The sequence below is a fragment of the Periplaneta americana genome, chromosome 5 (genome assembly GCF_040183065.1).
Source record: "Periplaneta americana isolate PAMFEO1 chromosome 5, P.americana_PAMFEO1_priV1, whole genome shotgun sequence".
NCBI lineage: Eukaryota > Metazoa > Arthropoda > Insecta > Blattodea > Blattidae > Periplaneta > Periplaneta americana.
In genome coordinates this window covers 38,959,393-38,985,855 of record NC_091121.1, presented here as the reverse complement: position 1 = coordinate 38,985,855, position 26,463 = coordinate 38,959,393, and positions in this window count along the sequence as shown.

The window sequence follows — 26,463 nt, the reverse complement described above, 5'->3', positions numbered from 1 at the left end:
GATACAAAATGATTAATGTTCTTAGTAGTGCTGTCTGAAGTTAAAGTTAGAATAAAGTTAAATTATGATGCAAATTAAGCTTTCAGGAATAACTCCCTGTAAATTTAATTTGAATAATTTCGAGGGAAAAATTGTTCCGGGGCCGGGTATCGAACCCGGGACCTTTGGTTAAACGTACCAACGCTCTCCCACTGAGCTACCCGGGAACTCTACCCGACACCGATCCAATCGGTCGGGTAGAGTTCCCGGGTAGCTCAGTGGGAGAGCGTTGGTACGTTTAACCAAAGGTCCCGGGTTCGATACCCGGCCCCGGAACAATTTTTCCCTCGAAATTATTCAAATTAAATTATGATATTTTACAAAGTATTGGCGATGCCGAAAAATTGTGCTGTGAAAATATCAGACCGAATAAATGTGGAAACGGCAGAAATGAAGTTCCTAAATCAGTTATTACCCGCAGAGGTCACATGAGCTCATTTTCAAAACTTCTCTTGTCCACCTGGTAATAAAAATGAGCTTCCTCTGTACATGTATTCTTCAAATATAACTCTGCATACAACTGTCAAGATTTTGCTACAGAACGCTCTCTAGATCGCTAAAATCTTGCATTGAAGGTGACTATTGGACTCAAACTCACTTTTGTCCACAGTGAAATTGCGATGAAGTACCGGTATTAATTAATTCCAGCTTTGGAATCAGAGTCTGATGCTCACATTTCATTCTAAATGCACGCAACTTTGGGTTCATATTGTCTCTTGCCTAGCTGATAAGAAATTTTAGACGTGTTTCGTTATTTCCCACAGTATTATGGGAATGGGCGTAGTCATGGGTGGGCAACTCGTGCTCTCAAACTGTGAACAAACTCAGTCAGGTAGAACGAACTCTGTGTTAGCTGCAGTGTACGAGGGCCTTGCAACACGAGTGGTTGTTGGTTCGCTTGCGTCTACAGTGATTGGCTGTTGGAACTGCAGCGGCTGCCTCGGTGTGTGCTTTTTTTGTGCCAAGGTTTTTAGCGCCTTGGGAGTACGAGTTGCCCACCCATGGGCATAGTACTAGCCCTCGTCAGACTTATCCCATTCACAGTACTACGTCCAGCTGCATCACATCGGGACGATAGTATTGAAATAATGGTAATGAATATTGAAACGTAAAATGACGGTGGGATGAAGAAGTAAACGGGAGAACCGCGAGAAAAACTCTGCCACAAATACGATTCCTTCACCGGGATTTGAAACAAGATCCGCAATCATCGCAAGACAGTTCTCTGCTAAGGAGGAGACTCAAATCTTGCTTGTAAAACTTCTGCCCTGATTCTATAGTTCGGCAGACTTTTTCTTCGTCTGTTCGTGTAACATATTTTTTTTATTACTTGCTGTTAGAGATTCTGAGAATTGTAAGTAAATAATGTATCCATTTTATTGCAATGCACTCAAATTTACATGACGATGCTTGTCCCAGTAACAACGCCAGACTTGCTTGTTTGCAGTTATGCATTTGGAAACATTTAGTTTTTCTTCTTGTGAAAGTAATTCTGATTTAAACGACGCTCTCTCACGACCAAGGTCTAAGCTTAGTCATTTAAGGATTACTATTACTTAAAACAATTTGCATATTTTAGCGTACCTCTATATTCTAAAATTTGCTTGTCTCGTATTTCTGTAATTTATCACACACAGTTCTCGTTATTGTTAATACAGTGATAGGGGCTTGTAGGCCGAGGCAATAATATTGCAATTTGAGTGGTTTTCTATCTATAATCTATTGGTCTGGGTTCGAGTTTAATTAACTAGTTATATTGATTGGATATGTAGCTTTCCAAATATAGGCACGCAAGATCAGAATGCATGTCAGAGCAAATATGTGTAATAAAATACACTGTGGTCGATATATAAATTTAAATTAGAGTTAATGAATTTTAATTTTTTTAATTTTACAAAGTGCATGTTGTGTGCTAAAGGCATACAACATAAATTACAAGTAGAGAAATGAGAATATTAACCCATAACACGTTATTTAGATACACAAGTATTATGAAAGAGGTTATTTTGTTCTATGCTTGTACTTAGTTAAAAGAAGTTTGTTAGATAAACTGACCGTTTATCTACAGTAATCTCACTATAGCTTTTGATTTATCTAGAGAAAATCCAAACTCGAGTGGGAGTTAATTTACTATTACACGATTAGAAGAAAGTATATAAAGATTAGAAGAAATAAAGTATTCTAACACAATAAAATATTAATTGACTTACGAAAATACTAAACTGTCTTGAAAATGTATTATTGTACCATGCCATCATTACAAATATTCCGCTAGATGGCAGTATGTTATGATGAGCTGTTTTCTTGTTATCAGTTGTGCCAACTATACAATATTCATTCAACTCTAAGGACGATTACTAGTCAAGAAGGCTTTGTTGATTCAGTTTCATTTTTATTAAAACAGTTGCATTTAACTTCATTTATCAGTATATATTATTCAATCATTCACACGTTACTTTCCATAATCTCATACAGCAGAAGCTATAACGTATCCTAAATAATATAAACAAGATAAATTATAGAAAAGTTTTAATTAAGGATGATTAAATAAACTGAATCATTTTATAAGGTACAACCATTGGAAGTACAATGTTGGCAAAAAAAGAAACAAATGCTAGGAAGGTGATAAAAACAAATGCTTAGAAGGTGATAACTATTGCCATGATTGGTTGAAACACGTCGTTCCGTACCGTTTTATGGATCAAAAGTAGTCTGGCGTAGTAAAAGTGTAATAGTCTAACTTAAATACTAAACATTATGCCAATCAAAATAATAATAATAATAATAATAATAATAATAATAATAATAATAATAATTTGTCCCATATAGAACTGTTTAGTTATATGAAAGGTTTTCTACATTATTCTACTTAAATTTGCTAAAGTAACCATTAACCCTTCAGGCCTGGTGTACATTATAGTGTACATTGTTTCTTTTTTCCCTTTTTTGGAATGTCTTCGATACTTTTAAATATTTTGAAAAATTCAATGTGATAGAAATGGAGAAAATTATTTTTGTAACATTTCTATACCTGAATTAAAAATAAAATTTAAAATTTTGGGGCCCCAGGGGTCAAAATTGTCCCCAAATTTTAATTTTCTGTGACGACTTGATTTGGGAATTTTGGATCCTCAGAATGATTATGTGACCAGTTTTTTTTCTATTTTTTAATATAAATTCAGCTCTGAAGGTGTTAATTAATTCCGAGCCGTAGTGTCGTTGTCTAAGGCATAATGCCTGAAGTCGCGTTCCAGAATGCGCTCTGTTTCCAATTCTCATGGCAAAGGAATTTCCTCATGAAATTTCGGCCAGTGTATGGAACCGTTGCCCTCCCAGCATCGTAAAGAATTTGGGGAGATACAATAGGTAGCAAAATCCGGTTTCGTAAACCAGCTATGATTGGGGGGATCATAGTGCTAATCACACTATACCTCCATTCTGGATGGGTGACCGTTCACCTACCTGAGGCTGGACGGGAGGCCAGCAGCCGACTGGTCAGCCTTGGCCCTCCATGGACTGTTCGCGCCACGGATTGGATAAAACCGTTAATTTGAAGTTTAGGTCTGAAGATAATTAAAAAGTGAAGCGAGAATAGCATTGCTTGTATCGAAAAATCAAACATTAAGAAGACTCTGGATAGTCTATTTTGGACAACATTTTATTGAATTTAGTTTCCAGAACATTTTTATACCATACTTGTGGTGCGATACCATACTTTGAATTGTAACAATACTTATCTAATCATGTTTGGAACACAGCATCGATAATGGTACCTCCACTCGATGTACGCACTGTTCTATCAGCCTTTATTATACTGCCATAATTCAAAATTATGTAATAAGTAGCTTGTTAATAATTTATAAATTACATAATCTCGATATTCAGTTACGTATGGATGTATTTTTTTCTTAGTTCTAAATTTGCACACTAATTTTTTTCGTTTTGAATGAATCCAAACATTATTTTGAAAATGAAGAATAACGTTATGTTACAGCTAATTCAGAAATGCATATACAGTGTTAGTTGGGAGGCAGGAGGGGAAAAAGACCTTTGGGGAGGCCGAGACGTAGATGGGAGGATAATATTAAAATGGATTTAAGGGAGGTGGGTTATGATGGTAGGAACTGGATTAATCTTGCTCAGAATAGAGACCGATGACGGGCTTATGTGAGGGCGGTAATGAACCTCCGGGTTTCTTAAGATCCATTTGTAGGTCTAAGTATAGTGAGGATCCCGTAAGTGAAGTTCCTAGAAGTCTAATTTGGCCGTCTCTTCAGTGTTGCCAACTAATACCAGTTATCACCAAAAAGGGAAAAATCTCAATGCTACGTACTGAAATAATAATAATATCGTAATTAACAATAACAGTGTCTTAATTACTTACCACTTACCTTTATGTTGCGAGATGCTTTCTAAATGGTTCAATAAATTATGAAATAGTATATTTTCCTTCTGAACTTATCGTATATTATATTGGTAATTAGGATTAGTACGATCTAATATTAAAATTTATTTTGTCTGGCAACATGAAATTCATTGCTTTAACTAAACAGTTTACGATTCACGAGACCTAACCTAAAAATGTATTTTGTTTGATCACGTGAAATGATTAGTATGAATTTCGAAAACAGAACACCACTTTAAAATATATAGCTTACTTAAAATGCTTACAAGCTCTTTCTTTCTTGAAGAAGTCGCTACCATGCTATTTCCTCTCTTGGACATTATAATAAAAATCTAAACTCGAAAGAATTTCATTAAAATGTCAAATATATTTACATACATGTTTCATACGAAGTAGGTCTATAAGCTATTTCATACTTAATTACACTTACCTGATTATAGAGTTGAATTGGAATCACAACGCAGAACTGAATTGTTTATTGATATTAATATTAATACCGGTATTACTAATTAATTGTTAATTCACAAGCCTAGGTATTTGCATTTTCATCAGTTTACTTTATTGCAAACCGAAGTTGTTGCTGCTAACATAACATTAGAAAATAACTGCCAGTTGTAGAATTTGTCAGTACCCGAAATTCGAAACGGAGTTGGGAAAAGAAAATTCAACCTGAGAGCTAGAAAATCACTACAATCCACTAGCATATACAGAGTGTTTCCGAGGTGGTGTTACAAACTTTCAGGGATGATGGCGAAGGGCACATGTATCGATTTGAGATCAGGAACCCTGGTCCGGAAATGACAGAGTCGAAAGTTACAAGTCAAAATAGTTTTGTGGAAATTAAATAATTTTATTCCTCTGTACACCTTATTTATGTGTATTTATTTGTACATCTTACACATACTGTATTCATCTGACGTTGTTTACGTTGTCTACTTACAGTATTCCATTCAGTGCGCTGTCTGAGGGATGGGGACAGGAAACTATACTAAAGCAATGTAGATGGCGTAATGTATAATGAACATGGTCGGTCCTGATATGCACGTCTGTAGACAGCAGTGTATGTGTACAAGTTGCAGTGTCCAGTCGATCAGTCCTAGTGAAATGAAGGAGTACACGAGAGCTGAATAAGCAGACCTGATTTTCGAATACGGATGAGCCAATGGGAACAGTAGACAAGCTCACAGATTGTATCGGCTAAGTACCCACGTAGGAGACATTCGACCCATATCATCTTTCCACAACTGTTACAAAAGTTAAGGGAAGGAGGGCACGTGGTGTCAAATTACAATTCCATTTCCACACAACTATTTTTGCTTATAACTTTCGACTCAGTCATTTCTGGACCATGGTCCCTTATCTCAAATTGATACATATGCCCTTCGCCATCATCCCTGAAAGTTTGTAACACCACCTCGGAAACACTCTGTATAGTAATAGGGAAAAATGGTTAGGTTTCACCCTTAGGGTATTAAGTAAGCTGACCCGGACTATAAGTAAGTAACATATTTCTGGTGGTGTGGAAGAGAAGCCTGATGTCTTTTAACTCCACCAGAATAAATGATATCTCTTATGTTTACTTCTTAGCTTACAAGAAGTTTTTATGGGAAAAACATCTGTTCGTGTACAGTCACTCATGAGGCATCTTTAGAAACATCATCAGCTTCTTTTCGAAGTGACATATACCTGCCTCTCAGTTATATACAAAATCTATCGTGCAATGTACGTGCAATGAAAGACTAATCTTAAGCAGCGAGGGAAGCTTTAAATAAATTTGCGATCCTGAGATCTGAGAAGAAATTGAGAATAGCGCTGAGAAAACTGATACACAAATTCTCTGTGTACCCTGCTGATCTTGAACCCTAGACCTTTGGCATGGAAAGTAAGAACCCAACTATCGGTTCACCAGGTCCAATCGCTAAGTATATAGGCGAGGCATACAACTTTCCTTATATTACAATTTCAACTTGATATCGTATCATCACTTCGACGGAGTGAGCCTGTACGTGTTGTCTGAATGTGTGTATCGAATGTTAATATCTGCCAGGTGCAGAAGTCTATGAATAGCTATGGCTCCTAGCTGAACAATGAAAGTAAGTGGCTATAATATAATGCAATGTTGTTACACTTATTATTTGGATTATTTATTGACATTTTGGCTTGAAACGGGATTTTATTATTATTATTATTATTATTATTATTATTATTATTATTATTATTATTATTATTATCATTATTATTATCATTATTATTAGTATTATTATCATTATTATCATTATTATTATTATTATCATTATTATTATTATTATTATTATCATTATTATTATTATTATCATTATCATTATCATTATTATCATTATTATTATCATTATCATTATTATCATTATTATCATTATTATTATTATTATTATTATTATCATTATCATTATTATTATAATTATCATTATTATTATTATTATCATTATTATTATTATCATTATTATTATTATCATTATTATTATCATTGTTATTATCATTATTATTATTATCATTATTATTATTATCATTATTATTATTATTATTATTATTATTAAAATTTTAAATGTTATGTAGTTAAAGCACGAATGCCATAGACTCATGCTATGGGTCACGTGTACATGTATGTGTTTGTACCAGTAGCGGCCGGTGATGAAAATCCTCGGTGAGGCCAGATGCAACTAGTTTAAGTGCCTCCGATAGGAAATGTTTGTTTATGATATTAATTATTATTGTTATTATATTATTAATATCATTATTACTGTATTATTATTATTATTATTATTATTACTATTATTAGTCTATTCTTATTACTATCAATGAAAAATAATAATTTCACTCACCAAATAAGCTGTTATGCTCTTAGTTTCAGTGATTGTTTCAGTGTGATGAAGCATCCCATATTATGTGTTGAAATTCCCCTTTCTTTCTTTTCTTTTTTATTTTTTTCCTTTGACAGCAACAAATAAGCCCAAGAGAAGTTTATTTTGCACCACATTACCACATAACCATTTATGTTGCCCATACCAGGATGCAATAGAAACTCGCGTTTTAAGATTATGTGTCAGAAAAATTATCAGCGATGTCGTAGGTACCTCAGTAGTCTCTCTCTTTATTTAAAACTTCCTTCTTTTAGTATTATTTCTTCTCGAAAAAGGACACTCTAACAATGAATTAACTGCACCAGCATTATTTCTCTCATTTGTTTCTGTTTATATTTTTCCAAAATACATAACAACATTGGCCCAGATTCATGAAGTACAATAGTAGAACACCGTCGCTTATGTCATAAACTGAGACATAAGGGGAGAGAATCGAGTGGGTTTCTGCCTGCCAAAGAGCTGGAATTTTGTTATTTATGGCCTAGTTAGGAAGACAGGTCACCACTGCTATTCCCACCCCACTCTACCCTTGAGGTCGGCCCATGGATGGGACGAGTGAAACCTGACCAGGCCAGCCGAATTGTGCCTCAGCTGCAACGTTTTAAGCGTAAACTCAAAGCCCGCGAAAAGACTTGAAATGCATTAAGCCAGACCCGGTACGAAAGATTCTGGCCTCAGGGACAAATTTTACTGCAAAACAGGTCTATATACATCACAAGCCAGACCCGGCACGAGCAATCTTGGCCTCAGGAACAAATTTTACTGCAAAACGGGTCTATATACATCAAAGTTTTCAAATACTTCTACAGCGATATATGCTTCATTCAAATAACTAATACATTATATAAAAACACAAAATTTGATTTCAGTTAAGCCAAGTGACTGAGGCCCGGCCTCACTTGCCTCAGTCAATCAGCCGCCACTGGTTTGTACCTATTATAGCCTATACAACACATAAATAAAATGCACTGCATTCATTCAATACAATGTTGTGGCCATAAAAATTGAATTAAAAGAATTAACTATTTCATTTACAAATGTCATATTTGAATAACTAAACAATTGATAAACATTTACAGGTTATTTACACATTATCATACTTCATGCAAATCTGGCCTCCCTGTGAAGCAGATTTGAATAATGTCAAGGGAAAAATGGTTCCGGGGCCGGGTAGTTCCTAGGTAGCTCAGTCGGTAGAACGTTGGTGCGCTAAGCCAGAGGTCCCAGGATCGATACCCGGCCCCGGAACAATTTTTCTCTTGAAATTATTAATTATCATACTTTTCCTTATTCCCGTAATAGCCGTACCCGTGCGCTCCGCTGAACCTGTTAGAAATAAATATAAAGTAATTACATAAATAAATTGGACGTTTGATCCAGGGAACATTCGTGTTTGTTAGAAGGATAAATCGTTTAATATGTTACTTAATTGAAATTGTATTTAAATAATTAAAATGCGATCATTTTGGTGCAGAGACCACTCATTTGGTGCAATGACAATTCCTTTAACATGTTTCTTATTTGTTATTACATGCAATCATAGTTTAATGAAGATTGACATGTCATTTAGTTTTAATGTGTAAACTTTATATTACTTGCTATATGTTTCCATTGAATTATATTAATAACTTAATTTTAATCATTGTTTTCTACGTCTTCAGTAAATGGCGCTTGGCCCACTATGGTTCTTAACCCTTCAAATAACTTAAATAGTGATACAGCATAAACAGTGATATGTAGGTCTAATTATATTTATTTCTTTCGAAAATGTAAGAATTCACGATCTCCTATGTATCATTGCCATGGAATGAATAAATGTGTTTTTTCTTCCTACTCAAAAATTTTATATTTTGCACAAAGGAATTACTGCAGGAACAACAATGCTACAATCTGAGGCGGCGGTGAAAATGTATTCTATTGTTATTTTAAAAGTCTTTTATATCCTTAAATATCAGTCCTATCAAAATTTTGCATAGGATAAAACTTATCGAAAATCATTTTTAAAGAAACTTTTGTTATGTAACATTTTTCAGAAAAAAGCAATAATAAGCGTGATATTTCGATTTATTTAATTCAGGCCTCGTTAAATGAAGTATGCATGTTAACACCAATTATTTTTGGAAAAGCGAAAATTACCAGAAAAATATCGGTTACCGGTACATATTTATTATTTAAGTATATATTATATTATATTATATTATATTATATTATATTATATTATATTATATTATATTATATTATATTATATTATATAAAAAGTGCGTTTATAACGGATGTACTCCGATAGTATGTTTTTAATTTGTTGTGGGGGCTCTTGAATCTCAGAAGGAACAACTTTTACAACAGCGCAACATAATCTGCTTGGCTCATTACCCAAATTTTTTGCATTGCATTTATTGCATATATTTTATGTATTTTAACACGATTCAATTGAGCATAGTTAAAATTTGCATTATAAAATAATGGATTGCTAAGCTAACGTACTATTACTGCATACTAAATCAATACACTCTCGTTGTTCGTTAATTCTCTGAGATTAAAATGAGTGTGTACATAAATATTATTTTAAGAAATACAGGAAACGAATGTACAAAATAGCCTATCAAATTTTCTGTGCATGAGAAGCTATTTTAATCTTACCTGTCTTCGATTTACTCAGAAGTTACTGTAATGACATTATAGCATTATGTCCATCTAGAGAAATTACACTTTTCAATGGTGAAATAATAATTAATTATACAAATCTGTTAATTTAGCTTCCGATATTACTTCATACAAACACAGAAACATTCTCTGTAGGCTATGTTTAATAGCTTTCGGTTGTTGTTGTTGTCCAAGGCCCCCTTATAGACGAAGTCATCTGTTCTTATTTCATTGCACCATCTTAGATGGCGTTATTTTAATTTTAAAACTCACTTATCTCATTAAATATCAGTACTCTCAAAATTTTGTAAAGAATAAACCTTATCGGAAATCATTTTTAAAGAAACATTTGTTATGTAACATTTTTTAGAAAAATCAATAGAAAGCGAGATATTTAGATTTATTTAATTCAGGCCCACTTATAACCCCCCTTTTAAATAAAGTATTTTGAATGCCATATAGCCTAAAATCTAAGTTACAACGAACTTAATTTATATTCCAATTTTCATTTAAATCCGTTCATCCATTATCGCGTGAAAAGGTAACAAACATCCAGACATACAAACAAAAATTTCAAAAAAGCTATTTTCGGTTTGAGGGTGGTTAATTATACATTTTAGAACCAATTATTTTTGGAAAATGGAAAATTACCAGAACAATTTCGGCTACAGATTTATTATTAGTATAGATATAGATTACTCATATATGTTTCATTATATGACATTATTATAACATAAGATATATTACATGGATCGAATACGGAGACCAAAAGGAAGGCGGAAAATATGAAAGTTTGAAGAATACTGGGCTTGATGTGAAAGATCTACACTTGGTCAGAAAAGTATGAATGTATATATATTATATTTATTGTAGGCTTATAATGTTATAAATTAAATTATATTATATTGTAATACATATTATATTACATTATATTATATTATATTATATTATATTATATTATATTATATTATATTATATTATATTATATTATATTGTGTTGCATTATATTATTTTTATTTTTATTTTTTATTTTAATTTTTGTTATTTTTGTTATTTTTTTAATTTTTTAAATATTTTTAATGTTTTCAATCTTTTAAATTTTTTTAAATTTTATAATTATTTTTTTTTAATTTTTTATATATTTCTTTAATTTTTTAATTTTTTTTTTTAATTTTAATTTTTTTATGTTTTAATTTTTTTTTATTTGTTAATTTCTTTATCTTTTATTCTTTTTATTTTATTACATAAAGACCTTTCACTAAATTGAGCAAATGAATGGTGATGTGATAATGATGAATTTTGAGGAAGAATAAAACAAAAAATCTACATAAAATGAAAAACTCCATAAGGGATTGAAGATTTTGACAACCTTTCCCAGGAGTTTCGAAGCCATACTTGGTGATCTATAAAGTTTCATAAGAAGGAAATTCTTTATACAAAAGGCACGTGCAATAGTCAAGAAGTTTATCGATAAATCATTCTTTGTTCTGTAACGCAATTATTATATTCTAACGGACGTATGGGCATATAAATTACAAGAAATGTTTCACAGTAGTTCGCAGTTGCCTTGTATCACGATGATACTCGCACATTGATCTTCTTTTATTTCTATCTGACGGTTATTTATCGACGCGGCTGCAGTTGCTATCCAGATACTGAATCAACTGTTGCAGGTGTAATTTGCCTACATTTCAGCACCGCGTTTAGCATCTCCTTTTTTTTTCATTTTTGTCTTCCATTTCATACAAGATAGGCTTCATATCCAAATGCAGGATGCAGACTTCTGAATATATTGGACTGTTCCAATATCCCCTTTAGTAGACCTACCAGTAACCAGTAACGTCATTGGAGGCTAGTATAACCTACACTACTGCCGTGATAGGGATCATTTCTTACCTGTATTAAAATAGTGACATTTATATCAGAATATTCATTTTTCAGTATTAATTTTAAATATTTTTTGTGGGTTTATTACGTAATTCTTACGAAATAGACTTTCGACTGTAATAAAATATCATTGATATAATTAAATTTGTAATTTAGAGAACATTGCAAACAGTATTTGTTCATTCATCTTGATTACACAACTTTTAACACTATATCACTTAGGATCGTGATTTTTTTTTTCGTATGTAGGATATGAGATTGACGACTGATGACCAAGAGAGGAGCTAATATTAATAATATAATATTAGTAATAATAATAATAATAATAATAATAATAATAATAATAATAATAATAATAAAGCATGCAAAATCAATACAAGTAGGCCTATGTTAGTCTTTGACTCACCATTCTGGAACTGGCAATTTATTTGTAGTGAAGTTCGATTCTCCTACGCATTTTAGTTGCGATGATGGCTCCTAAACAATTGTACTGCCCGATATTTACCGATGCTCCGTCGTACATTTGCGCCTTTAATTTCTTGCTACAGTTAAATTCTTCTAAATGATCAAATACAACTACTGATATTCTTTCGGCTGTACTGTCATCTGAAAGTCCTGTTAATTCTTGTGTTTATTATAGCTTATTTTATTTATTTTCATGTAATTTTGTTTTTTATTCATTTTATTTTTTATATCATATCATTTTAAATTATTTATTATTTCGTTTATTCTATTCTTTTAAAATTACCAATGAACTGCAATTAATTTATTTTATTTTTTATTTTACTTGGTTATTTAACGACGCTGTATCAACTACGAGGTTATTTAGCGTCGGTGGGATTGGTGATAGCGAGATAATATATTTGGCTAGGATTCGCCATAGATTACCTGATATTTGCCTTATGGTTGGGGAAAACCTCGGAAAAAACCCAACCAGGTAATCAGCCCAAGCGGGAATCGAACCCGCGCCCGAACGCAACTCCGGGTCGGCAGGCAAGCGCCTTAGCCGTCTGAGCTATGCCTACTGCAATTAAAGAGTCTATAATGGTACTTGAAAATTCTTATTGTAGTCTCTGACAGGACCTCCATCACCCAGAAAGAAGGGTCGTAGTATTAGGATACGCGGTCATATCCTCAAACGCGGTTAAACTTAAGCCATACCCCTCCCTCCGAACCCTCCCCTGTCCAATAACTCCACTGTTAGAAATACCGTTTGCTGTAAGATATTTGGATGGTTCCTCGGATTTTTTTTCTGAGCTGTGCAGTGGCGACAACTTACGACAGAAAGTGGAAGCTTAAAGGAAATTAATACGTCGGGACGCATTGAAAATCAAAACCTGTAATTAAAATGTTTTCGCAGGAGTTAACCTATTTTCTATCTTCAGAGGTACGAAATTAAACTGTAGAATCATCTTCATATCCTCCATAGAGGAATCTCCACTGCTTAGGTATAATTTATGGTGATCACTTTCATGTGTTAATAGTGAACTAAGTTTATAAATACCTAGTTGACTAGTTTCAGCTTAGTAGGAGCCATCTTCAGGACTAATGAGGCCCTTGCATCTTCGAGTTTGTTTATTTATTTTATTTATTTACTTACTTTATTCATTTATTTATTTATTTATTTACTTATTTACTTACTCATTTACTTATTCATTTACTTATTTCTTTACTTATTTAATTATTTATTTACTTATTTATTGATTGATTTATTTATTTATTTACTTATTTATTTATTTATTTATTTATTTATTAAGTAATTGCAACACTGCCTGCTCGAACGCATCCATGCATGTGATGGTTGCTTATACTGCCGTCTCATTAAATTGTCAATCATGTAACATAAGTAGAAAAAATTGTCGCTAGATGGCAGCTCCTACCGGCCAGCGACGTTGCTTGTGGATATAGGTCATATGCTTTATGTTTGTAGTGTGTGATTAAAATATTACATACTTTGTTTCGCGACTCTAATAGCTTTTTCCTATTCGCTAATCCATTATATTTTTTGCTCTTGTCGACCTGGTTGGCGAGTTGGTATAGCGCTGGCCTTCTATGCCCAAGGTTGCGGGTTCGATCCCGGACCAGGTGGATGGCATTTAAGTGTCTTTAAATGCGGCAGGCACATGTCAGTAGATTTACTGGCATGTAAAAGAACTCCTGCGGGACAAAATTCCGGCACACCGACGACGCTGAGATAACCTCTGCAGTTTCGAGCGTCGCTAAATAAAACATAACATAACATTTAACATTTCTTTGGTCTTAACAGAACAAGAAAACCGGAAAACTTTTTCACTAAGTAGAGATTTCACAATTCATCCACAAGAGTTTCTGACACAAGTTTCTGATGGTTATTATTCCTGTCACATTTCAATACGTCACACTGGCACAAAATAGGTAGAACAACGTTTTTTTTTATTTTCGTAGTTTGGAGCACACATATGGATGAACACAGTAGGATTTGGTGCTGTCACCTACCATTTCAGCGAAAGCATTGTTAAAATGGTCTTATGAGAAGGCAGTATAAGCAGCCATCAGATGCGTTCAAGCAGGCGGTGAACTACAAATAGGTTTACCGGCCGACGTGACCATGAATATAAAGAAAGGAAGAGGTGATGTTATAGCCTTAGAGGAAGTGATAATAATTAACTAGTGAATCATCCCTGTGATTGGTTGATTTTGCAAACGTTCCTACACACAATTGGTGTACATCAGAAAACTGACATATGAGTGAAATAGTAATTATAATTATTAAACAATATTATTATTATTATTATTATTATTATTATTATTATTATTATTATTATTACGAATCCATAGGAATGTCTGGAAACCTTACTGAATTCTACTCCTTTCCTCCACTGTTTTGATTAACGTAGATATACGTTTTCTAAGAAAACTGGCAATTCCTTTGCTGTTGTTTTCTAGACTTCTGGAAAGGAAATCTCTCTGTATCCAAGAAAGCTGGAATTCTTTTCGAATCACACTCCGTGGCTGCTATTATTACTGGATGACTAATTGTTTAGTATTCCACATGCGTTCCTTGTCTATCAACAGGTCTTGGCATTTCAAAACCTTTTCCTGTCTCTTTTTTTGTAACAATTCTGTCAGATAGTCTGACATCATCCACTAAGAAGCAACAATTCGATCTTGCTTTCACTAAGGTGATGGTGTTTATAATTATGGTTATGGTTGCTTCTAAAAGTAATTGTTACATTATCTTAGTCGAAATCAACGCTATGTCATCTACAGGTTATCCTGTTTCGTCATATTCTCTTCCGCGTCTTTATTTTCTGTAGCTTCGCCTTATCCGTCATAATTCTGCCAATTTATTATTTGCGTTTTCCATTTTATTTGTTGACTATTCTTCCTCATCTTTGTCAACATACTTTCGATTCTGATTTTATCCTTTTTTATAATCATGTTCTACATATCCTCAATACTGTCATATTTTCGTATCCTTGTCTTTCTTTTGTCTACTTCGTGGTCTCTGTATTGCCTCGTTGTGAACTTCATTTTTGCTACTTCCTCTTCATTGCTTTCGTCCTCTTTTCCGTCGCTTTCGTACCCTTTTTCGTCACTCTGGTACACTCCTTCCTCACGCTCACTCTCTTGTAACTCTCGTCTTCTTATTCGTCGCTCTCGTCCTCTTTTTCGTTGCTGTCGTTCTCTTTTTCGTCGCTCTCGTTCTCTTTTTCGTCGCTCTCGCCCCCTTTTTCGTCGCTCTCGTTCTCTTTTTCGTCCCTCTCGTTCTCTTTTTCGTCCCTCGTTCTCTTTTTCGTCCCTCTCGTTCCCTTTTTCGTCCCTCTCGTTCTCTTTTTCGTCGCTCTCGTTCTCTTTTTCGTCGCTCTCGTTCTCTTTTTCGTCGCTCTCGTCCCCTTTTTCGTCCCTCTCGTTCTCTTTTTCGTCCCTCTCGTTCCCTTTTTCGTCCCTCTCGTCCTCTTTTTCGTCGCTCTCGTTCTCTTTTTCGTCGCTCTCGTCCCCTTTTTCGTCGCTCTCGTCATCTTTTTCGTCGCTCTCGTCCTCTTTTTCGTCGCTCTCGTTGTCTTTTTCCTCGCTCTCGTCCTCTTTTTCGTCGCTCTCGTCCTCTTTTTCGTCGCTCTCGTCCTCTTTTTCGTCGCTCTCGTTGTCTTTTTCCTCGCTCTCGTCCTCTTTTTCGTCGCTCTCGTCCTCTTTTTCGTCGCTCTCGTCCTCTTTTTCGTCGCTCTCGTCCTCTTTTTCGTCGCTCTCGTTTTCTTTTTCCTCGCTCTCGTCCTCTTTTTCGTCGCTCTCGTCCTCTTTTTCGTCGCTCTCGTTGTCTTTTTCCTCGCTCTCGTCCTCTTTTTCGTCGCTCCTGTCCTCTTTTTCGTCGCTCTCGTCCTCTTTTTCGTCGCTCTCGTCCTCTTTTTCGTCGCTCTCGTCCTCTTTTTCGTCGCTCTCGTCATCTTTTTCGTCGCTCTCGTCATCTTTTTCGTCGCTCTCATCCTTTTTTCGTCGCTCTCGTCCTCTTCTCCGTCGCTCTCGTCCCCTTCATTGCACTGGTCCTCTTCTTCATCGCTCTCGTCCCCTTCTCCGTCGCTCTCGTCCCCTTCGTTGCACTGGTCCTCTTCTTCATCGCTCTCGTCCCCTTCTCCGTCGCTCTCGTCCCCTTCGTTGCACTGGTCCTCTTCTTCGTCGCTCTCGTCCTCATCTTCGTAACTTTCGTCCCCTGCTTTGTTGCTCTCGTTCCCTTCTTCGTTGTTCTCGTCCCTTCTCTGTAGCTCTCGTCCAGTTCTCGTAATCATTATTGAAAAATATGTACAGAGTATGTTAAAGACACGTAAGAAATATATTTATGCCATTCCGAAAATAACTTTCAATATTATTGAACCTGCACGTTAATAAGTAAGTCTCCAGTATCTGAGATTTAGTTTAAACAAGTTGCACATTAGAACATGACCATCGTTATCCTTCCAATTTGTGGTAGATAAATCTATTCAGCTTTAAATGGAAACCAGTTTTTTGCTCTTCATCTGTTTTCATAAATTTGCTTAGCGGGTCACATAATATGTAGCAAGTTTATTTTTTTAATATCGTAGTCTGTGCCTTCCTTTCATCTGGATTACATAAGACTCCCAACTGGTTTCGCAATCCTGCCCAAAAGTTCATCCCTATTATCCGATACCATTCTCTCATTTTTTATTATGCAAAAAATAAAATAAGATTTGAGGTCAATGTTTTATACAAGAAGCTGTCCTTACCCAGGGGCGATAAGGCCCAACAAGTTGAACGCGCAGTGCAAATTCTTGGTAAGAACTGCATCTGGGTCAGCCTACTCCACAAGGTCCCAAACTTAACGGAACTTATTACAGGAATATAGTATGTACACATGTTACAAGAATCCTAACTCCATCTGGTTAAATGCCTTCTACAAATCACACTATTTGTCAGGTTCGTTTGAATACACATATAGTCCTGATGCCACACTTAAATATTCATAAATCATTTAACTTCAAGGATTGGTCAGCTCTAATTATAGTCATATTAAATTTTATCTGCCAAATGAAGTGGAGGGATACATGCCAGTGATCTTTTCTTTGTGTTAAGCTGTGCTATATGACACTGGGATCTTGCTAGGAACAAGAAAATGTGTTGTATAGATGAATATACTTTAGTTATTTATTTCTGATTTACGTATTTATTTCTGATTTATTTATTTATTTACTTATTATTTAGGGTCTATGTATGTATTTATTTATTTACTCACTTTATTTATTTATTTAATTAATTATTTATTTATTATTTATATATTATTTATTTATTATTTATTTAATTACTTATTTATTTGTTTATTTATTTATGTACAGTATGTATGTATTTATTTATTTATTTATTTATTTATTTACTCACTTTATTTATTTATTTATTTATTTATTTATTTATTTATTTATTCATTCATTTTTAATCTATTGGGTTTAATGTTAGGAGGCCTTTCTACCACACCTCCAGTAGTAAAAGTACGAAAAAATGCCGAAAGAAGAATTAAATAAGAAAAAGAATTTAAATATATTAATACAAAAAGGAGCAGCTTCTGCAGACCTCTGGATAAAGAACTATGTAGGGAAGACTATTGAAGTGTTTTGTGTGGAGTATAGCATTGTATGGGGTAGAAACATGAACATTACGACGAAGTGAAGAGAAGCGACTAAAAGCGTTTGAAATGTGGATATGGAGAAGAATGGAGCGTGTGAAGTGGACAGACAGAATAAGAAACGAAGCTGTGTTGAAAAGAGTGGATGAAAAAAGAATGATGCTGAAACTGATGAGGAAGAGGAAAAGGAATTGGTTAGGTCACTGGCCGAAAAGAAACTACCTAATGAAGGATGATGCACTTGAAGGATTGGTAAACGGGAGAAGAGTTCGGGGCAGAAGAAAATATCAGATGATAGACAACATTAAGATATATGGATCATATGAGGAGACAGAGGAAGGCAGAAAATAGGAGAGGCTGGAGAATGCTGGGTTTGCAGTGAAAGATCTGTCCTTGGGCAGAACACTGAGTGAATGAATATAAATACCAAAAACACAAATGCAGAAAGAGGGGAGAAAAAATAAAAGTACAACATGTAAATAACAAGGGGTACGAATATACTAATAATGATCTAAAATATTTAGTGATCTGAGTAAATAAGTAAAGATTTAAAGATAAGTAGGCCTAACTGATTGTACAAATTTCAAGAGAAACAAAACGGTAACAATTTCGAAACATCCACAGTAAAGTTAAAATATTCAGTTTACTGCATTGTACTATAATTAATAAGAAATGCTTAATGAGTTTATTTTTTTAATACTGTTTAATTCTGACAGTCTCTGAAACCACTAGATAGGGTATTCCATAAGCGAAATAGGGAGATAGTGAATGGTGATGTTTCACGTGTTGGTAAGGCCAGTATACGGCTATTTTTCGTGTGTGTATAAAGATTGTTCTACGATGGTAGGTAACCTAGGCGGGAGGTGCGAAGGACTTTGAAAAGGACGGAAGAAGAGAAAGTAACAATTCCTTTTACTTGTTACATTAATAAGCACAGTTTTTGTTTCCTTATGTCTTGTGTATTATTTCAGTCAATATTGCATCACTTAGGCCAGGGCTGGGCACATTACGTGATTCTGAGAAATGAGCGCTGTGTGCTCTAAAGAGCGGGTCTCGCGAGCGGTGTGACGTATGCATACTGTACATCATTCAGTATCGGTGCAGTGGTGACTCTGCAGATGATGGCGAACTTTGAAGACGGAGCTTCCGCTCAAACTCTAAAGCTGTCCCGCTAGTCCCAATGCTTTTAATGTATCATGGGAGGAGGAGTTATATATCATGAACTGTAATATACTATACTATGATGTATCATAATATTTGTATAATTTAAAATTTTATATTACTAAATGTACTATAATAACTTATAATGCAATATAAATATCGAATAGATACTCTAATATAATGTACCGGAGAAACATTTTCTTTAAGTTGAATTAATTTATGGTCATATCACATCTTATATCGTATCATATCATATCATATCATATCATACCATATATCATATCATATATCATATCATATATCATATCATATCATATTATATTATATATTAACAGGATGACAATAATGCACTTAGTGAACCGGTTATGAGAATTAGCTACAAAATTTGCCACGAAATTGCAAAGGAATTGAAAACATTCAACGAAGGTGAATTCATCAAGCGATGTTTAATTATATTGGCATATGAAATCCGTCTACAGCGAGTAGGGAAAGTGGAAGCCATATGCCTGTCTCGTAGAACCGAGGTGAGGAAGTTGCAGTATGTGCGTTTGAGTTATGTAAATAAGCCTAATGATTTGTGTGTGTGCATAGAGCGAAGTTTATTCCATTAAATTAATAAGAGTGTTATAAATTCTATAATGTACAATGGATTGATGTAATATCCTTATAAACTATTATATACTGACAGACTGAATGACTAGAACAACCGTGGCTCTTGTTATATTAATGCAGGGAAGGTAGCTGTAATGCGAGTCCGCCACTGCGTGAGCGTTCTGCTCTGTCTTGGAATTGAAGTGCCTTTCGGAGCGAGAGCAGCTCTGGCCGACTAGACTGAGCCGCTCTCATGCCCGGCCCTGACTTAGGCCTACAGTAAATCTGAAAACAGAATCTAGCAGATATTTCAAAATTACACGTTTATTTTTAAACTTTTCATAACATCAATTATTTTTACTTCTATCACATTTGAACGAAAGGACGAAAGAGAAGAGAAACATCTAAAGGATACTCTTAAAGGTGTCTTGCAATGAAAACAAGACGAAGGAATGAAAGAGAAGAATTAAAATTTACTCGAAAATGTGTCTTGCAAGGGAAATTGAACGAAGGGACGAAAGAGAAGAGAAACATCTAAAAGGTATTCGTAAAGGTGTTTTCCAAGGAAAATTGGACGAAGGGACGAAGGAGAATAGAAATATCTAAAAGGTATTCGTAAAGATGTCTTCCAAGGAAAATTGGACGAAGGGACGAAGGAGAATAGAAATATCTAAAAGGTATTCGTAAAGGTGTCTTCCAAGGAAAATTGGACGAAAGGACGAAAGAGAATAGAAATATCTAAAAGGTATTCGTAAAGGTGTCTTCCAAGGAAAATTGGAGAAGGGACGAAAGAGAATAGAAATATCTAAAAGGTACTCGTAAAGGTGTCTTCCAAGGAAAATTGGACGAAGGGACGAAAGAGAATAGAAATATCTAAAAAGGTATTCGTAAAGGTGTCTTCCAAGGAAAATTGGACGAAGGGACGAAAGAGAATAGAAATATCTAAAAGGTACCCGTAAATGTCTTCCAAGGAAAATTGGACGAAGGGACGAAAGAGAATAGAAATATCTAAAAGGTATTCGTAAAGGTGTCTTCCAAGGAAAATTGGACGAAAGGACGAAAGAGAATAGAAATATCTAAAAGGTATTCGTAAAGGTGTCTTCCAAGGAAAAATGGGACTAAAGGACGAAAGAGAAGAGAAACATCTAAAAGGTATTCGTAAAGGTGTCTTCCAAGGAAAATTGGACTAAAGGACGAAAGAGAAGAGAAACATCTAAAAGGTACTCGTAAAGGTGTCTTCCAAGGAAAATTGGACTAAAGGATGAAAGAGAAGAGAAATATCTAAAAGGTATTCGTAAAGGTGTCTTCCAAGGAAAATTGGACTAAGGGACGAAGAGAAGAGAAACATCTAAAAGGTATTCGTAAAGGTGTCTTCCAAGGAAAATTGGACTAAAGGACGAAAGAGGAGAGAAATATCTAAAAGGTATTCGTAAAGGTGTCTTCCAAGGAAAATTGGACTAAAGGACGAAAGAGAAAAGAAACATCTAAAAGGTATTCGTGAAGGTGTCTTCCAAGGAAAATTGGACTAAAGGACGAAAGAGAAGAGAAACATCTAAAAGGTATTCGTAAAGGTGTCTTGCTAGGAAAATTGAACGAAGGGACGAAAGAGAAGAGAAATATCTAAAAGGTACTCGTAAAGGTGTCTTCCAAGGAAAATTGGACTAAAGGACGAAAGAGAAGAGAAATATCTAAAAGGTACTCGTAAAGGTGTATTCCAAGGAAAATTGGACTAAGGGACGAAAGAGAAGAGAAACATTAAAAATTACTCGAAAATGTGTCTTGCAAGGAAAAAAGGACGAAAGAGAATAGAAACATCTGAAAGGTACTCGAAAAGGTCTCTTGCAAGTGAAATTGGACGAAGGGACGAAAGAATAGAAACATCTGAAAGGTATTCTTAAAGGTGTCTTGCAAGGAAAATTAGACGAAGGGACGAAAGAGAAGAGCAACATCTAATAGGTACTCCAAAAGGTGTCTTGCAAGCGAAATTGGAACTGATAAATGTCTATGTCAGCTCTAAGCCTGTTGGGTAATTGTGGTACTCCGACTTTCTCCATTCAATCGAAGGAATAGTGGAGGAATATGAAAGGGAAATCCGAAAATGGACGTAACGTAATAGCTGCTACATGAGGTGGGAAAGAACTGCAAAACTTGAGACACATTAAATAGAGAATGGAGCGAGAAGGACCGCATTGGAAACCACGAGGCACGAAACTCATCTACACTTCTATTTTCGTGGCACTGCGAGTGACGTCAGAGTAAACATTTCGTGTCAAAACGTTGCAATTTTTCTCTCTTGTACCTCAAGCAAAGACGTTTCACTTCAAAATATTGAAATAGTCTAATGGAAACGTGAATACGGTAGGAAAAAGTGCAAAGCTTCTTTTTCTAACACTAATTCCTCTTGTAGTCGTCAAATTCAAACCAGGTCCTTTGTGTATAAAGCCAGAGAGACAGTCTTGCGTCGCTTGAATGCTTACGTTCCTGTTCCGTCAGCTTACGGATGCAACGACTTATTCAAGCGAAATGTCTGTGTAGTTTATGAACCACATTAACCGTAATTAAAATAACTGTGTTGCTATGGTTTTGTTATCTGTATCCATAATGCCTAGTAATGTTTCTGATCAATTGCTCGCGTGTAGTTAACATTATGTTCTGGTAACCCGTGTTCTCTGAAGTAATTTACAGCTGCTATAATTGTTTCATTGATGTATGTTTTGTGCTAAACAAATTGTTGCATCCTGTAATTAAATTAGAGTAATTGTTCCGCTCTCTTAACTTTCAACAATTGGCATGTGTAACACGATTCGCATTCCGTTTTTAGTACAGCATCCACATTGTCCTCCAGGCAAATTATACACGAAATATAGCTTAGTCTGGAAGCATAGGCCTACATTCGACCATATTAGCCTTTATCTGCAAGCTTACTCTTTCTCTTTAGTTTATAAATCGTAGAAGAGAATATCGGTACGGTGAACTAATAAGTATAAAAGTTAAAACTAAAAGGTTAAGTATATGATAAGATTCTCAGTTTCAGGCACAATTAAAATCTGAAACGGTGGTTAATTAACTTTTTTTTCAGTATACAGCAGTCATATCAACTAATGCCCATAGGCGCAAGCACACGCTTTAGAGCCCAGGAGAGCCTGAGCGCTTTACAACGGAAAAGAAAGAGACAGATGAAAGGGGTAGTATATGCCGCTTGATCGGGCTATATACAGGGATGGCCAGCACTGATTCAATGGATAAAGAGAAGAGAACTTACTAAAACATGTTAATTTTTATTTTCTGAGAAATATAAGTGCATTACAAGAATGTGAGTTTTAATTTTAATGCTCATTTTTCACAAGTTTGTTTTTTATTCAAAATGCACATTTTCTCAACATTTTACAGAAAAGTGAAATTTTGAAATATGTTTATTTAGTTGCCTTACAGGTACTGAAACAATGTTTTCGTAAATCTAATATATCGTAAATACGTAATATTTAAGATACTGTATTGAAATTTTTGAAAATATTCGCATGGAAAAGATTTCTAAGGAAATGAATTAACAAAGCAACTACTGTGGCATAAACAAAAGATATGTGCTCATGTGTTGTAAAAAAGTCAGCTCTATAGCTTCAACAGATTTCGAAAAAATAATTTAATATTCTGATAATAGGAAGTTGCGTACCAATATCACTTTAAAAGCATAATGCGATAAGAGTTTTGTTGTGTAATATTAGTTACAGTTAATACATATACCTAGGTAACTTTGCTTTTTACTAAAATATTGTTTTGATTATAAGGCTAAAGATACCATCAATATAAATTCTAACTTAAAATGTCATACTCAGTCTCTTTCTTTGGAATATCACTTTCTTATTAATAATGTGTTTTATTCACTTAATATAGCATAATTGTACTACTATGAAATTTATGTGAATATTCCTTCTTAACTCTTTATTATGTTATTATTGTTATTACCATTTAAAACATAAGTGCAGTATTAAGAAATTGGTGTTAGTACTTTTGTTTTACAGACAATAAATAAAATATAAAACGGAAAGAAGCCATATAAAAATAACGTCATGAAATTTCACGTTCCGTTTGAAGTTTGTGCACCACTCTTTTCTTAATCCAACAGGCTGTTTATTCATATACATAATTCTTCTTCCTTCCATAGGCCTACCTAGTGCTTAATGCCCGCGCAAGACGTCAAGGTCAGAAAAAAGAGCATGCTTTGACATCACTGGTATACAGTATTGATATAAAAAACTAATATTAAGAAAATCTTGATATTTTGACCCAGACTTCTCGGTATTCCATCGTATCCTGAAACTTAGGCCATCCCAAAGCTACCTTTACGGCTGAAGTGAACTAGAGAGTCTACTAAATAGCCGGATGTGTCATAACTAGTCATGATCGAAAGCTCCGTAGTGCAAAGTAATCAAGTCCGTAATAGCTAGTAAACGAAAATGCTTACTTGGTTGATGACCTGTTCATTAAATAAATATGGATGCCTTACCATCAGCAATTGGTGCTATGAAATCTGAAGATGCTTTCGAAGTACAGAGTGATTTATATAGAACTGACACATTTCTTTCTTTAATTATTCCGTTGGAAATTCATTCAGTGACCCAATTTTAGCACCAAATGAAGCAGAATGTTCTGGAGTTTCGATTCCTTGTCACTAGATGCGCAGATGTTTATGTTTTATTCCTACTGTTGGCAGCACTGACCCAATTTAGCACCAAATTAAGCAGAATGTTCTGGAGTTTCGATTCCTTGTCACTAGATGCGCAGATGTTTATGTTTTATTCCTATTGTTGGCAGCTGTTTTCGACATTTTGTGTCAACGTGAAAATGCAGTACACATTAAATCAACGACTCTTCCTTGTGAAGCAATACTGGATTACGAATTCAATTACAGCTACTCAAAGGGCATACCAGAGAGAATTTGGTGTTCGCAATCCTCCCAAAAGAAACACAATACTGGGACTGTTAAACAAATTGGAAACAACTGGATCTCTGCTGAGTGAAAAGGGCAAGCATCGTTCATCTAGGCTTCCCACGGTTGTTGTTGATGTAAGAGCACGACTGGAGCAGTCACCCAAAAAATCATTAAGGCGTTTGTCGCAGGAGACAGGGTACACCTACTCAATGTGTCAGAGAGTTGCGAAAAGTGGAGGCCTAAAGCCATACAGGGTTACGGTTGTTCAGCTACAGGAACCAGATAAGGATAAAAAATTGAATTATTGTCGTTGATTTCAGACGTTCATTGTGCAAAATCCTGCCATATTGTCCATCACATGGTTCACAGATGAAGCATGGTTCCATTTATCCCGTTATGTGAACTCACAGAACTCACGCCATTGGGCCATCGAAAATCCACATGTCAACCATGAAGCACCTATGCACCCGGTTAAAATCGGAGTTTGGTGCGCAATATCCGCACAGAGAATAGTGGGGCCAATTTTTTTAACCAGACTGTGAACACTGCAGAGTACCGACTGATTTTCATGGAGTTTGTTGAGCAACTGGACGATGTAGAGCTGAGTCAAGGATATTTTCAGCAAGATGGCGCTACATGCCATACATCAAATGAATCCATGGAACTAATTGCAAGTTTCTTTGACGACCGAATAATTTCCAGGAACCTGTGGCCACCGAGATCTCCGGATTTGACAACGCCGGACTTCTTTCTGTGGGGTTACTTAAAAGACAGGATTTACGCCACACGTCCCCAGACATTGGACGATCTGAAGCACAACATCACACAGGAGATTCAAGCTATTGACAACAGAGTCCTCCAACGAGTGGCCAGTAACATGGAACGACGTGTTGAGTTGTGCCTTATGCAGGATGGAGGACATTTTCAACATTTGCTATAGAGGTAAATAATCTCCCAAAATTCCTCTACATTTAAGGTATAATAAGTTGTCGCTAGCACAATTCGTTTTGAAACAATTAATGAAAGAAATGTGTCAGTTCTATATAAATCACTCTGTATAATGAAAGTATAATGTAGAACAACAAATTACCTTTCGACAATGACATTGTTTGTATCCCTTTTTGTATATATTTTTTAAGTTTTGTAACATTTTATGGGGTTAGGTACAGTTTACAGCAGTAACATTTTTGGAATATTCAACTTCGTTTCCTGCATTACTGTATCTTGTACAATAATGAAAATTGGTATGTGTATAACACTGTCCTATTGCTATATGAAAAAAATATTTTTACGATTAAAAAAAATATTTATATTTTTTGTTTTCAAAATTCAGAATCGTGGCAGTTCACTGTGCAGTGATGAAGCGTTTCTCTCATAACTCATAAACTTGTTGACTTTTTCGTGTTCTCTGTCTTTTATTTTATTGCTGAAACTCATGTTTACAATATCATACTCTTTTAATTACATTCATAAATAAATAATATTTTTTTTTTATTTTGTGCTAGAAGAAAATACTGATATTTGACCATTTTTAAAAAGAATTTATTTTTTTATCAGACAATCTATCAAAGGTAGAGAAGTGATCTTGCATCATATTGTAGATATGACATGCATAAATAAACACAAAAAATTCATCACAGAATGTTGGATAGTTTTTAAGTTACACGGGAAACGCTTCATCACTGCACAGTGAACTGCCGCCAATTTGAATTTGAAAAAAAAAAATAATAATAATTTTTTTAATCATAAAAATATTTTTTTCATAGCACAGGCCTGAAGAACTCGCAAAGTAGGGGAACTATGA